Here is a 14,758-nt window from a genome sequence, read left to right on the forward strand (position 1 = left end):
AGGTAGTGTTGATGTTCTAGTGCAAGCAAAAGCGGAAATCACCGGCCTTTGAGTTGTAATCGTACCGGTGTGCTTATCAGAGGGTATGGGCTATGATACCCTTCAATATATTTTCTCGTAAGCCTATAAGCCGGTAATTGCCATCGGCATCGATAACGTGCAATTCCTATATTATACCGGTTGATCGGCATTCAAATCGGGTTTTGAAAATTCTGGTATCATTCGGACTGTAAAACATTTTTTTTCTCCTAACTTAGGACCCAAGTTTGTATAATAGTGTAAGAGCGTTAAATTGACATATTTTGCGTTAAATTGCCAGTAAAAATGTCTCGACGTGATGTTATTTTTACATAAAAGATATATTGTTTTAACGTTAAAAAGTACTAAAATATTCACAATGACATTTTTGTTGTGTGTTCTACATCGAGACAGGTTGCTTTTACATTAAAGAATTTTGAAATTACATTTTTGTTGGCAATCGCATCTCGGGTGCTGTTGTTTTAACATTGCAGAAATGATAAAACACATTCTTAATGTATTTATGTCAGAGCTTCGAATATTCCTGCGGTAGGCATGACTTTGATAAAAGGTGTCTAAAATCGACAGACCCGAAGGAAAGGGGGTGGAAAAGTCGTTTCCGATGCAATCTTACTGGTACCAGGAACACAGCTTTTTCATTTCCGGAAAAGGACTGTCCAGATATGCCTTGCGAAGTGTTTTTGCGGTTATAGCAACAAACACAATGAACAAGGGTGGCTTTCCGTAATTCGATATCGAACAAAAACGAGTATCAAATAATCGTTTTTGCATTCCGTAACACAAAATCTCGTCGCGTCGTATCGAACGTTCGATACAATCTGTTCGATAGCTCCTTAGGTGTCGAATTGCTTTTCGTAAGCTAGAGTTTTTAATGCTTTTGCGATTATTTGAGGAATAATTTTAAGCTAAGGAGTCAGCAAACAAACACTTTTCCCTATTGAAATTATTTTGGTGATTCCAATATACTTTCGAAACACTTTTTGATACACGAGAAAAATGTACTCAAATTGAAATACGTAAACCAAAACTGTGTCGTCGAGCGTTCGATATCGAATTAAAGTATCGCACTAACGAGTGTCGACTATCGAATTATGTAAAGCTACCCATGGTCGGGAATATGCGACCATAACACCTTGCGACATCTACTAGGGTGGACATAAAGAAAAGGGAGTGCCAATAAGTCCGCAAAAAAAATTACAGCTATAAAAAGACCCAAACATTTCACTCCAATTTTAAACCAAATTTTGATATATTTCACACAAAAATGAGAATTTCGTTTTGGTGATTTTGATTTCAAGAATAAAGGGGGTAACCCTGCAGAAAAGCTCAAATTTGGGGTGTATACTTCGTAGCGAAGTACTTTCCTATACGCAGTCATTCGGCAAATGGCGGAAGCTTTCAATCCTGCACCGAATTTCTATAAGACCTAAAATAGCGACTTGGTGATCAATGTTCAGAGAGTGCCCAGAAAAAGTGATGAGCTCGAGTGTACAATCGAAAATTATGGAATTAACTTACCCCCACCTTACTATGACGAATAATGCGATTGAAAAAACAATGAATCCTTGTGCGCGGACAGATTGCTTGCTAAACTATTCAAGTACGGAGACGGGAAGTTGATGAAGTGTAGCGCAGAACATGATCGGACGAGTGCATGTCTTCATTTTGGAGCCTAAGTGTTCTTTGCTCAATCTACAAGGAAGTAGATTCAGCCAACCCCTTCAACTATCTATCGTGAAACAGCTCCGCTGTTCTATTAAGTGCATTATGGGAATGAGCTATATCAAAAGCCGAGGATTGAGGAGGTTCTCCCCAAACCAATCGAAACCAAACTATGCTTTAGGCAATGCGACTCTCTAATCTGTTGTTATACCTCATCCTGAAGACGATAATTCTAGCATGCATTCGGTGCCTGCAGCGAAAACAGTATCATTCGCCTTGACATCCAACCGAGAATAACTCAGATTAGGCAATTAAGAAGTAAATACCTCCCCACCAACAAATGTCATAATCTATTATTCTGTGTTCATACATCTCCGATGTATAGTTAAGAATCATGAACGTGGTCGAATAGCTCACTTCATGTTCATGAAAGGTATACAAAAACAAGTAAGGAAGGCTAAGTTCGGGTGCAACCGAACATACTCAGCTGAGAGCTTTGGAGACAAAATAAGGGAAAACCATCATGTAGGAAAATTAACCTAGGGTAACCCTGGAATGTGTTTGTAGGACATGGGTATCAAATCGAAGGTATTAAAGAGTGTGTTTAAAAGGGAGTGGGCCATAGTTCTATAGGTGGACGCCTTTTCGAGATATCGGCATAAAGGTGGACCAGGGGTGACTATAGAATGTGTTTGTATGATATGGGTATCAAATTAAAGGTATTAATGAGGGTTTTAAAAGGGAGTGGCCCTTAGTTGTATATATATCGACCAAATTGTGGCCCAGGGTGACCCAGAACAATATCTGTCGGGTACCGCTCATTTATTTATTTATATATGTAATACCACGAACAGTATTGCTGCCATGATTCCAAAGGATTTTGATTTCACCCTGCAGAACTTTTTCTTTTTCTTCCACTTAATATGGTAGGGCCACCCAGTTTACAAAAATTTTTCTAAAGTTATATTTTGCGTCAAAAAACCAATCCAATCACCATGTTGCATCCTTTTTTTCGTATTTGGTATAGAATTATGGCATTTTTTTTTCGAAATTTTCGATATCGAAAAAGTGGGCGTGGTCATAGTCCGATTTCGCCCACTTTTAATACCAAGATAAAAGGAGTTCAGATAAGTACGTGAACTAAGTTTGGTAAAGATATATCAATTTTTGCGCAAGTTATCGTGTTAACGGCCGAGCGGAAGGACAGACGGTCGGCTGTGTATAAAAACTAGGCGTGGCTTCAACCGCTTTCGCCCATTTTCACAGAAAACAGTTAACGTCGTAAAATCTATGCCCCTACCAAATTTCAAAAGGATTGGTTAATTTTTGTTCGACTTATGGCGTTAAAAGTATCCTAGACAAATTAAATGAAAAAGGGCGGAGCCAAGCCCATTTTGAAATTTTCTTTTATTTTTGGAATTTGTTGCACCATATCATTACTGGAGTTGAATGTTGACGTAAATTACTTATACTCGTATACTGTAAAGATATTCAATTTTTTGTAAAATTTTTTTTTTAAGTGGGCGTGTTCGTCATTCGATTTTGCTAATTTTTATTTATCACACATATGGGTGATTCTCCGCGAGCTTACAGTTTTGTGTCTTTTCGAAATTTGAAATATATTAAAGCATTTTCTATGAATTAAATTATGTAATTGAGTTAAAATTATGTTTATTTTAAAGTTTCATGTTAAACTTTATTGACTGGTCATCAGTTTTATGAAGTTATAATTCATAATACCCTACAAATGTCAAAACCGTGGCATGTCCACAACCACATTTTTCATAACATTTTAGGTGGTAACTTTTTTAATCTTTAATTACACGAGTAATAAACTGTCATTATATTAAATACTTCACCTAATCTGTAATATTAAATGTTGTTTTAATGATAACATTTCTGTTTTCGCTTTGTAATTTGATTTTGAAAAGTGTCCATGAGTTTTTGAGTAAACAATTTTATTCAAATCGTTAGGTTGGTACTGCTTTATTGCACACTGGTTTGTGGCGTGTGAAGTTTGTGTGAGTGTGAATTTTGATCAGCAAATGTCCCCGCATATTTCCATGTTAATATTTGCAGTCTAAAATAACTAATATCCATTTTTAAACACTGAAGAACAGGAAAAACGGTATGTATCAAAAAATCGGGTCACAACCGAGGCACTTGTATCTTTGTAGTTTTAAGTTAAGTACCGTCTATTGTACCATTTTTCTTTAAAGTTTGCTGACATAACCTTAAAATTTTACGAAAAATCTTGCAAGTCATACTAGCTTTTTTTAATGTGCAATTTATTGTCAAAATGTCACAACCGTAGCACGCGTGTAATGTCACAACCGTGGCAGATTTCAGTATCAAAAACAGAAATTAATAGCTGTAGCTCGTCCACTTTGGGAATGTTTTTTAGCTATAAAAATTCATAGAAAAATGATTGAAAATATTTGAGAATCGAATATTTTTTTCCAAAATTTTGGGTTAGCAAAACTGAGTGCTCGCGGAGAATCGCCCATATAGTAAAAGGAGTAACACTTCTGCCAAATTACATCATGATATCTTCAACAACTGCCAAATTACAGCTTGCAAAAGTTTTAAATTACCTTCTTTTAAAAGTGGGCGATGCCACGCCCATTGTCCACAGTTTTACCAATTTTCTATTCTGCGTCATAAGGCCAACCCATCGCTTTATACGTCTTTGGTAATGAATTATCGCACTTTTTCGGTTTTTCGAAATTTTCGATATCGAAAAAGTGGGCGTGGTTATAGTCCGATTTCGTTCATTTTAAATAGCGATCTGAGATGAGTGCCCAGGAGCTTACATAACAAATTTCATTAAAATACCAAATTTTACTCAAGTTATCGTGTTTACGGACGGACGGACGGACATGCCTAAATGAATTTCTTTTTTCCCCCACATCATTTTGATATATAGAAGTCTATATCTATCTCGATTAGTGTGTGCTGTTACGGATTACCGTTATGCGAACAAAATTAATATACTCTACGAGCTCTGCTCAGCTGAGTATAAAAATTAAAGAAAGAAAACATGTGTATCGATAGGTGTTTACATATTTGCTTGATTCATAAGAGGTCCAATTAATGCACTTTGTTTCCCTTACAACAACAAGTGCATACAAAGATATATATGTGCATGCTAGTTACAAACTTACAGACAAACATATTTGCCACGCAATTGCACCTACATTTCACCGGAATGTCAGTAAGATCATTTCTCTCTTGTCCAAATAGACTCGTCTATATCAGCTATAACTACATACATACATACATACACCTAACAGTTTAATAGTAAGACCATCTTCAAGTCTTACAAATGACATTCATCAATTAGATTCGCATTATTGAGGATGAAGTTGACACAATACGTGCGTGTGTAAACAGAAGTAGGTATGCATCTAAGTAAGTATGTACATATGTATGTATATACCTTATTTCAGCCACATTGGTGCACTTTATACATATTGTTTATATGTACATGTACACATGTCTTCTGATGCTTGTGTAGACGCATTGGAGACTAGGGGATTCAAAGTAGTGAATCATCGCTTGACAAAGTTAAGTTAGAGTGGTTGTCTCGCCCAAGCAGGCACACTCGGTCCAAAGTGCCAATCTGCCACACACATCTCTGAGCTCCTAAATGGTGAGAGCGATGAAACGCCCATATGATAAGCCCGAGCTCGAAATGGATGATGGTGGAATAAATGTTCTCCCACCCGACTATGTCGCTGCATCAACCTTTTTAGGTCCAGTTAAATTTGAGGTTATTGCGCCTTACATTTATTTATTTTTTTTTTTAAGTTGACTTGAGCTTAACCCTGCCACTTCGGCCGCTTAAGCTGAAAAGAGCAGCTAAATTTGATGTTATATAACAAAATGGCAAAGTTGATAAAACTGCCATAGTAAAGTCAAGTTGGCAAAATTGGCAAGTTATTTAGCACCAATATAAACATTCAGTGAGTGTCAAATATGTATGTTAAGTAGGTACAAGGAGCTCAAGATCACCGCTAACATTGGAAATAGCAAAGCAATGTGGAATTATATTAAACACAACTGACAGCTAAAATTGCAGTCATTATTTCGTAAACAGAGCCTCAGGAACTAAGGAGAGGCAGGTAGATAGACAGAAAAAGTCTAGGATTCACTTCAAGTTTCTCAGGTGAAACGGCTGATCAATTTTTCAACGACGTCTGTCGGGTTTGGTAATAAGACTAGACGTATTTGAAGTTGTTCTTCACGTTAGTACTCACGCCAGTACTGCTGCTTTAAAACCTCTGCCGCCATGTTTTTTTTATATTATTTACCTCTTCCTGCTTAAGAAGACGCTCGGAAGTAGACTCTTGGTCTACATATGTAGGTAAATGTTGGCTATTGGTACACCGTACTTTATTTTATATTCAAAACCCAAAAAACGCATTATTTTCATGTAGTTACTTTTTATTTCAAAAAGGCATGAATATAGCATTCTTTATGATACTGTAACGAATTTTGGGAAATTCCGCTTATTTGTAACCTTATGCTACCGTTCGAATCGCTAAACTATTGAATGAATCACTCCAATATCCCGTATTGCAAACTGGTCTTTATTTAGAATACTTTGCGAGTAGTACAATTATACTTCACTTCGCAACTAATAGCGTGTTAAAATAAAACTGATTCATCATTCCTCAGCTTGCGATGCTTTTATACTCTCTGTTGCCTCGTCCGCATATTTCTACTAAGGTCTAGACGTTTCGCCTTCTAGAACTGCTGTATCTCCTGCTTGGTAATTGAGCTGCATATATGCGTGTGTATGTGTGATTAACAACTTCGGCTTATGACTACATCTGTGTGTGTGAGGTATCTCTTCGTTGCCTTGTACATAAGAGTGACTGCTTCAAGTTTTTGTTGTTGCGTGATTATTAACTAGCCTGGTGATGTCACAGGCGGCCACCGTGGTGTGATGGTAGCGTGCTCCGCCTACCACACCGTATGCCCTGGGTTCACACCCCGGGCAAAGCAACATCAAAATTTTAGAAATAAGGTTTTTCAATTAGAAGATAATTTTTCTAAGCGGTGTCGCACCTCGGCAGTGTTTGGCAAGCGCTTCGGGATTTCTGCCATGAAAAGCTCTCAGTGAAAACGCATCTGCCTTGCAGATGCCGTTCGGAGACGGCATAAAACATGTAGGTCCCGTCCGGCCAATTTGTGGGGAAAGACAAGAGGAGCACGACGCATATTGGAAGAGAAGCTCGGCCTTAGATCTCTTCGGAGGTTATCGCGCCTTACATTTATTTTTTTTTTATTTAGTGATGTCAACATTCGCAACAATACTGAAAAAATGTGTGCTACAGAAAAAAATCAAGGAGCAAGACTTGAAGTTATGAGAGCGAGTATTGTCAAACACGACTCCATTTTGTGATATTGACTTCACCTGTCTGCATCATGCACCATGGTGCAGAATGGAAAGGAACCTTTCAAGTCTGTTACACAATGGAAAGTCTCCCCCTAATGCGTCTCCTTGCGTATCGCACTGCCTTGGGATCTTTCGAGTTGCAAGTCGGTAACATACCGGGTTGCTATTTACGATCCGTGTTTGCTCTCATTTTGTTGCAGTGCCTCGGTGATCTGAAATCTGGGATAGGTTTCAAGCTTGTAGATCAATGGGAAGTTTATTACAAATTTAACGAAAGCTTCCCCCTTTTAGTACAAAATATTTTGATCCGCGAGCCATTTATCACATCCTTTTGTAAAAGATGGCCTCTGAACCACGCTCTCCCTACTTAAAGGTCGATCGCAAGATATTAAATTTCATAGGACTTTCCAATTAAGGTGATCAGTACGCAACTTCTTTTATTAAATTGTCTTGGCTATTTGACGTAAGTGTGAGGCTTCAAGTTACTAGCGTGATGATGAGTTACTTAAAAGTCGATCGCAAGATTCCTTACGATTTTCCTAAATATCTCGATCAATTTGCCCTCAAGCGAACTTATCAGTAGTATTGTATAACAAGTAAAGGTGTCTAAGTTCGGGTGTAACCGAACATTATATACTCAGCGTGAGCTTCAATTGCACATTTCTTTTCAGATAAATTACTTTTCTACATAACACGTGGCACCGTCCGTTAAAAAAATGTTCCTCTTACAATAAAACTTGATAAGTGAAATATCATTGATTCAAAACTATTTTTTGCTAAGTTATAGCTTATTATTCTGGTCTACGACCCTTTTAAACTCGTTTTATATCTAAGTTGCCGTGGTCTATAACCGATCCCGTCCATTTTTACTAGAAATATTTTATGCTATAGGGAAAATTTGTGTACACAATTTCATTTCATTTTGTGTTTTCCAATTTAATGTTATGGTCTTTAACCGATCTCGTCTAGAAATATTTTCTGCTTTAGGGAAAATTTGTGTACACAATTTCCTTACGATGTGTTAATTCTTCTTCGAGTTATGGTTCCCGAAACATAGAAAATTGCTTAGTCATAAAAGGGGTGTTGCCACGCCCATTTTTTTTTTAATTTGAAGTTTTTCCTATTTATTGTTATAAATTCACTTGGGAAATGAAATATCATTGATATAAAGCTCTTTTCTGCAAACATTTATCTTATTTTATTCGTCCACGACCCTTTCAAAAACCTTTTATATAAAAGTGGGCGTCGTCCTTAACCGATTGCGTTAATTTTTCTTTAAAGCATTTCTTATAATAAAGGCAACCTCTCTGCCGAATTTTGTTACGATAGGTTTAACGATTTTTGATTTATGATTAATAATATTTGTTAAATTGATTTTTTCACAAGTGGACGCTGCCACGCCCATTTTAAAAAATGTTTTCAAATTTTTATCAAGAGTCTCAATATCAGTGCACATATCCGATTTCAACATTATATGTTATATATATAAAAAGTGTGCGTGGTTATCATCCGATTTCGCTCATTTTCAATACCAATATATTCTGGGTCCAGAAAAGCTCGTGTACCAAATTTGGTGAAGATATCTCAATATTTACTCAAGTTATCGTGTTAACGCACGGACGGACATGGCTCAATCAAATTTTTTTTCGATGCTGATGATTTTGATATACGGAAGTCTACATCTATCTCGATTCCTGTACAACCAACCGTTATCCCATCAAAGTTAATATACTGTGTGCAAAGGACGCTGAGTATAAAAATTAGTATATACATATGTATATGTAATAATCATATATCCATTTTATCAAAGTAAATACAAGTGTTTTGCTTAATCGAGTGTCGACTGAGTATACGATATGCTACAAATATTCATACCTCATTACTTATACTCTCTCAGCTATGGTTAAATAAATTGAAATATATGAAAGTAAACAAGAGTATGTATTTTTATGACGGAATAGTTAATCGGAGTTAGTAAGGGCACCTCCAGGGTGGTGCGCTGTCTCTTTTACTCTTTCTAAGTGGTGTTTGAATCGCTTATAGCGTCCCTCAAACTGCTCATAATTCATTTCGTCTTAGTCAAAGGGATAAAACTTCTAGTTAAAAAAATATTTGCAAATGCGATGTGATTTTAACGATTTTTCAAATTATAATCCCGCTATCACTGTTAGAAGTTTGAACCTAAATTTTAAACCATTCATCGGTTTAAGCAATTTTTGAAACTTTTTTGTACTAAATTGAACACCTCACATTTTACTACTATGTTTGTTTATTTATTCTATTCGGTTTTAATTTACAGCCTTAAAATTGTTTTAAAATAAAACCAAAAATGTTTCAAAAATCCCAGACTTGTAGTCACTTCTGTGTTTGAAACAAAGCCCAAAAGTTTTAAATATCTAAAAACAGAACCTTTATTATACATTTGGTTTTACAGCAAACCCTAATAGTTTAAACTTGGTGCTGAAAATTTTAAAATAAAAAATTTCATTTGTGAAAAGTGCTGCAAGTCATAGATCCTTTTTCTAAACATTTTGTTTTTTTTTTTTAAATAATCAGGAGGATTAATAGAAAATCGATCAAAATTGAAAAGATTCGGTGAAATGTTCAAAAAAAATTTTAACGTACCTATTAATGCCCGATCGAGCCCTGATTTTTCGGCCGAATCCAAGGCCGAACCCCAACCAGATATTCGGTTTTTTTTTTTTAGATACGGGCGAATCCGAGCTGAACTCGAACTTTCATAATGAAAGTTTCAAAGTTTAAGCTTAGAAAATGTGTGCTTCTACTCAGTTTAATACATACTTACATACATGCACAGTAGTACAAAGTGCAAAATGTCCCCCGGTCCGAAAGATCACCTTTTTGAGATTTCAAAGACGACATATATTTGCTCTTTCATTTCATTGATTAACAATTGAGTTCCACATAGATATTTATGCACGATTCACTGCTGTCGTTGTCGAGGACAAATTTAAAAGCAGGTGGCGCCAGAAGGCAGTGTTCCCCTGAATACCCATTATAAATCCACAGTCCAGTATTTTTGGTGATAAAAGTAACTTTATTGGTCTAGGGCCCTGAGACCTGCACATGATATTCGACACTTTGCTCTTTCTTTCTTTTATCCTGCTCATTTTGATGGGGACGTAAGCTAATTTCCTCCAGTATTTCTACTAGTTTTGGTCCGGATACTACTTCCTCAAGACACTACCGTTAAATTGGAATTACCGAAGTATACGGTATTGGCTCTTCCACCATTTCCGGCCGTAGATACCAACCCTCCACCTCTTTGTTGGCCCTTAGATCCCCTTTGAAGCCCAGGTATGGGATCAAGTAGACTATATATTCATTAGCTCAAAACGTTCTGGGATGAGTCTACGGAGCAAGCTTCAAGGGATGCGCCCTTTTTAGCAAGTTCATCTGCTTTTTCATTCCCACCTATTCCCATATGCTCTGGAGCCCAATATAGATGTATGCTTCTCCCTGTCCCGATTCTCTGCAGAGACTGCTTACACTCTAACACGCATTTAGATGCTGTGCTATTGCCTTAATTGCTGCTTGATTGTCAATATAAAAGTTAACAGCTTGCAGCTTAAGCTATTCTCTTCCAGCGTTTCTACTGCTTTGGTTACGGCTAATATTTCCGCTTGGAAAACGCTACAATAATCCGACAGCCTGTTTATTTCCGGATTAGCACAGTATACCGCAGACCCTACTCCTTCCCCTACTTTAGAACCATCTGTGTACACATGCATCGGCCCGTCCGCCATTTGAGCATCCTTGCGCCAACCTCTTTTCGGCCTTAAGATCTCCCTCAAAGTGCAGACAGGGAATCAGGTTAGGGAAGCATTGCATCTCCCAACTCCGCCAAAACACCAAAAGGAAGCACATATGCCAACCTTGAGGCCAATATAATTTTAAGCTCGACCAAAAAAGCCTAAAAATATTGAAGTTGAGCCGAGGATAACACTGTACGCCCACTCGGCGGAAAAGACAAGAACGGAATGGTCAATGAATTTTCAAAATATTTTTAAGAAGCTGGATTTTCTTTTTATTTGTAAAATTAAGATGCCGATAAAACTTGACGGTGAATCTACTTTTTATCGTTTTAAAAAATCATTTAAAGACGTAAATCTTATATTTCTCGCTGTCTGAAGAGATCTTTGTCTATGGATGAATCAAATCCTTTACAGACAGCCGCTTTGCTGTCCTCCCTAACCCGACTGATGCTTGCCAAGGGGAGCGTGCTTTGCGAAAGGTCATTGAATCCGCCTAAAGACAGCTCGATCACGGCGACATCCAAATAAGGGATATAAACCAACACATCAGATTGCTTGTGGATAAACACAAGCGGGCGGAATGGGAGAATCATCTAAGAAGTTGGAACCTCTGCCCGTGTGGGTAAGCTTGGGTCCACCGTAAAGTCCCTATCGAACACTACTACAACAACAACAATCCGTCCAAGCACAACGACAAAATTTCCACCTCCTTTGGCCATAAAGTGCTGTCGGATGCGGAAAAATGCGCGAGCGGTTTTTACCGACAATATATAATGCATTCTGCGGTTGACAAAGTTAGATGGAGGGCCAACAGACACGCACATAAACATAAATTCAGCGCGTCCTCAATTACCATCACCGCGAAAGAGGTTGAGGATGCCGTCGGTCAAGCTAAACCAGCTAAAACAGTAGGCCCAGACGGCATAGCCATGCCGATGCAGCCTAGGAAAAGAGGGTTTCAAATATTTATCACATGTCTTCAACTTGTCCTTTTCCACCTTTGTCATTCCCTTGGAAAATGGACAAGGTGGTCCCGCTACTAAAGCCTGGGAAACCAGCTAACATGGGAGAGTTTATGAGGTGGGTTTTCTCTAAGGCTGGGGTAACGCTCAGTCAATCCAGAGTCGAGTAAAGGTCCCACAAACCCCTACTGAATAAATACACAATATTTATGTGTTACGAACACAAGCACACACGGCTGGAGGTATTATACGGGCAGCAGCTTTCCGTCGCAAGATGTTGAGGTGGCGGCGCGGCGGCTAACGTTCGTCGGGGCAGAGGAGGTATCGGCAGGACGGTGGTCAGGTAATGGACGGATTGGTACGGCGGTATGGAAGCAGCGGCTTAACGGCGGTAGGATGGTGGGCGGCCAACGGTCGTCGTAGCAGCGGCGGGACGGAAGCAGCGGCGGCTTCACCGCGGTAGGATGGCGGGGGCCAACGGACGTCATATCAGCGGCGGCTCAACAGTCGTCGTATCAGAGGCGGCACCAGCCAACGGTCGGCGTAGCACCGGCGGTATGGAAGCAGCAGCGGCACCAGAGGGGCGACGATGCGACGACAGCGGCGGTGGGCTACGGTGCGCGTACCAGGGCCAAGGTGAAGGGGAAGTAGGCTGGCGATAGGGTCAACCTGGATAGCGGCGGCTCGTTCCGGTCGGGGTCGGTTGACGGTATCGGCGGGATCGGATTGATCGGTAGTCTTCGACAGGATCGATAGTCGGCGGGGTCGGTCACCTGAGGAAGAGACTGCGAGGACTCGGGTTAGTGCTGGTTTCACCACTGAACACCCTCGCCCCCCTACATGCACACTACTAGAAGGTGCGTAAGGGGCGGGGTTGTACCAGCCGAGATGCCGAAGACACCACTCTCGTCGTCCTGGTGCAGCAAGGGGTGACTCGCGCCACGGCCGCACCCTCTCTCCCTAGCTAACTAGTGGGAGTGGCCCCACCGCTCCGGCCAGCCTATTAAACCAGAGCTGAGGGGGAGTGGTTATTTAGGTCATTGAGGCAGCGGGCCACTCAAGCACCAAGGTGGGCGACGGAGGGAAAAGTAGACCGAAGACACCACTCGCGTCGTCCAGCCCTGGTGGAGGGTGGCTCGCGCCATGACGGCGCCCCTGCCGCGCAGCCCGAGCTGAGGGGGGAAGGGGGTATTTGGTCATTGAGGCGGCGGGCCGGTCAAGCACAAAGGTGGGCGACGGAGGGAAAAGTAGTCCGAAGACACCACTCTCGTCGTCCAGCCTTGGTGGAGAGTGACCCGCGGCATGACAGCGCCCCTTCCACTCAGCTAGCTAGCCGGAGTGGTTATTTTGGCTTTAAAAAGACAACCACTCTCGATGGCTCGCCTGCGAGGACTGAATTGCAAAATGCAAATTCGCTGTTTTTATACGGGTGGTGCCGCAAACTGCTTGAGAAATTAATACACCACTATTGTGATTGTCTCGTGTGATGATCTTATTGACGAAACACACCATTGGTTTGCCATCAGTCGTTGGTAGCGTGTGGTTGTTTACCATAGTGGTTGTGGCTATGCTATAGAAAAAGAAGTACAGGGGGGTTCATGCTTAGGTGAAGAAAAGGATGTACAGGGGGGTTATGTTATTGTAACGCTACGCGCTACGTTACAAGTTATATCGCTCGATATGTCTCCTATCGCCAGGAGCCAAGACGCTCGAAGCCATTTTGCTCCCCTAATTCAAAGCAAATTTGCAACTAGCCTGTCATCAGCATGGCTTCAGAAAACTCCATAGCACCACCACCGCACTAAATGCCATTAGCACCCAGATAAATTGCGGTTTAAACCAAAACCCCCGCCATAGAACAGTACTCGTTGCGCTAGACCTATCAAAAGCTTTTGATACAGTCAACCATGGCACGTTACTGCAAGACCTGGAAGGGTCTACCCTTCCCCCAAGTCTTTAAAAGGTGGACGGCAAATTATCTGGGTAGTCGGCAGGCATCGGTGCAATTTAGAAGCGCAACATCAAAACCAAGAAGAATTAAACAAGTGTTGCCACAGGGTGGTGTCCTATCCCGACTTTAGTTTAACTTCTACATATCAAAGCTACCTTCGCCACCAGAAGGAGTTACTATCGTTTCCTACGCCCATGACTGCACAATAATGGCCACAGGCCCAGGCCTGCCTGATCTCTCCAGTTTTTTCACCTCGCGAAACCTGAAATCACCGACTAAATCATCAGCGACCTTATTTACAACATGGACGTCCCAAATGTCGACCATTTTGAACATCCACGTCAATGGCACTACGCTACCGACTGTCTTACACCCCAAAATCTTGAGTGTGAAGTTCGATTAGGATCTACATTTTGGTGGGCATGCAGCCGCAATTGTACCGAAAATCCAGAGCCGTAATAAAAACCATAAATCTTTTGCTGGCAGTACTTGGGGAAAAGATAAAGAAACACTCATTACCACTTACAAAGCAATTGGCCAGCCGATTGCATGCTACGCATCACCGATATGGCTACCAAGCCTAAAGACTACTCACTGGAAGAAGCTACAGGCCTGCCAAAATACTGCCCTCAGAACCCCCACGAGTTGCCTTCTTATGTCCCCAGAACACCATTTGAATACCCAGAAACCTGGGCATCCCAAGAGACATCTGATTAATGAGCCAACACCGCCCAGTGGCTTAAGGAGTCATCTCCGTAAGCATTATGAGGAAATGCGCCACCTAAGAACACAGCCGTATGAAGCCAAAAAACCCAAGCAGGTCCTCAGTGAACTCCACAAACAGACGTTGGACTTCTAAATCAGGAATGGCACGGTGAATCCTGTACTCAAAGAACAATACCCTAAACTTGCAGAAGGGGAACGCACACTCCCTAGGGAAACGCGAGCCACTCTAGCTCAACTT

This window comes from Eurosta solidaginis, chromosome 1 (genome assembly GCF_040869045.1).
Source record: "Eurosta solidaginis isolate ZX-2024a chromosome 1, ASM4086904v1, whole genome shotgun sequence".
Lineage (NCBI taxonomy): Eukaryota > Metazoa > Arthropoda > Insecta > Diptera > Tephritidae > Eurosta > Eurosta solidaginis.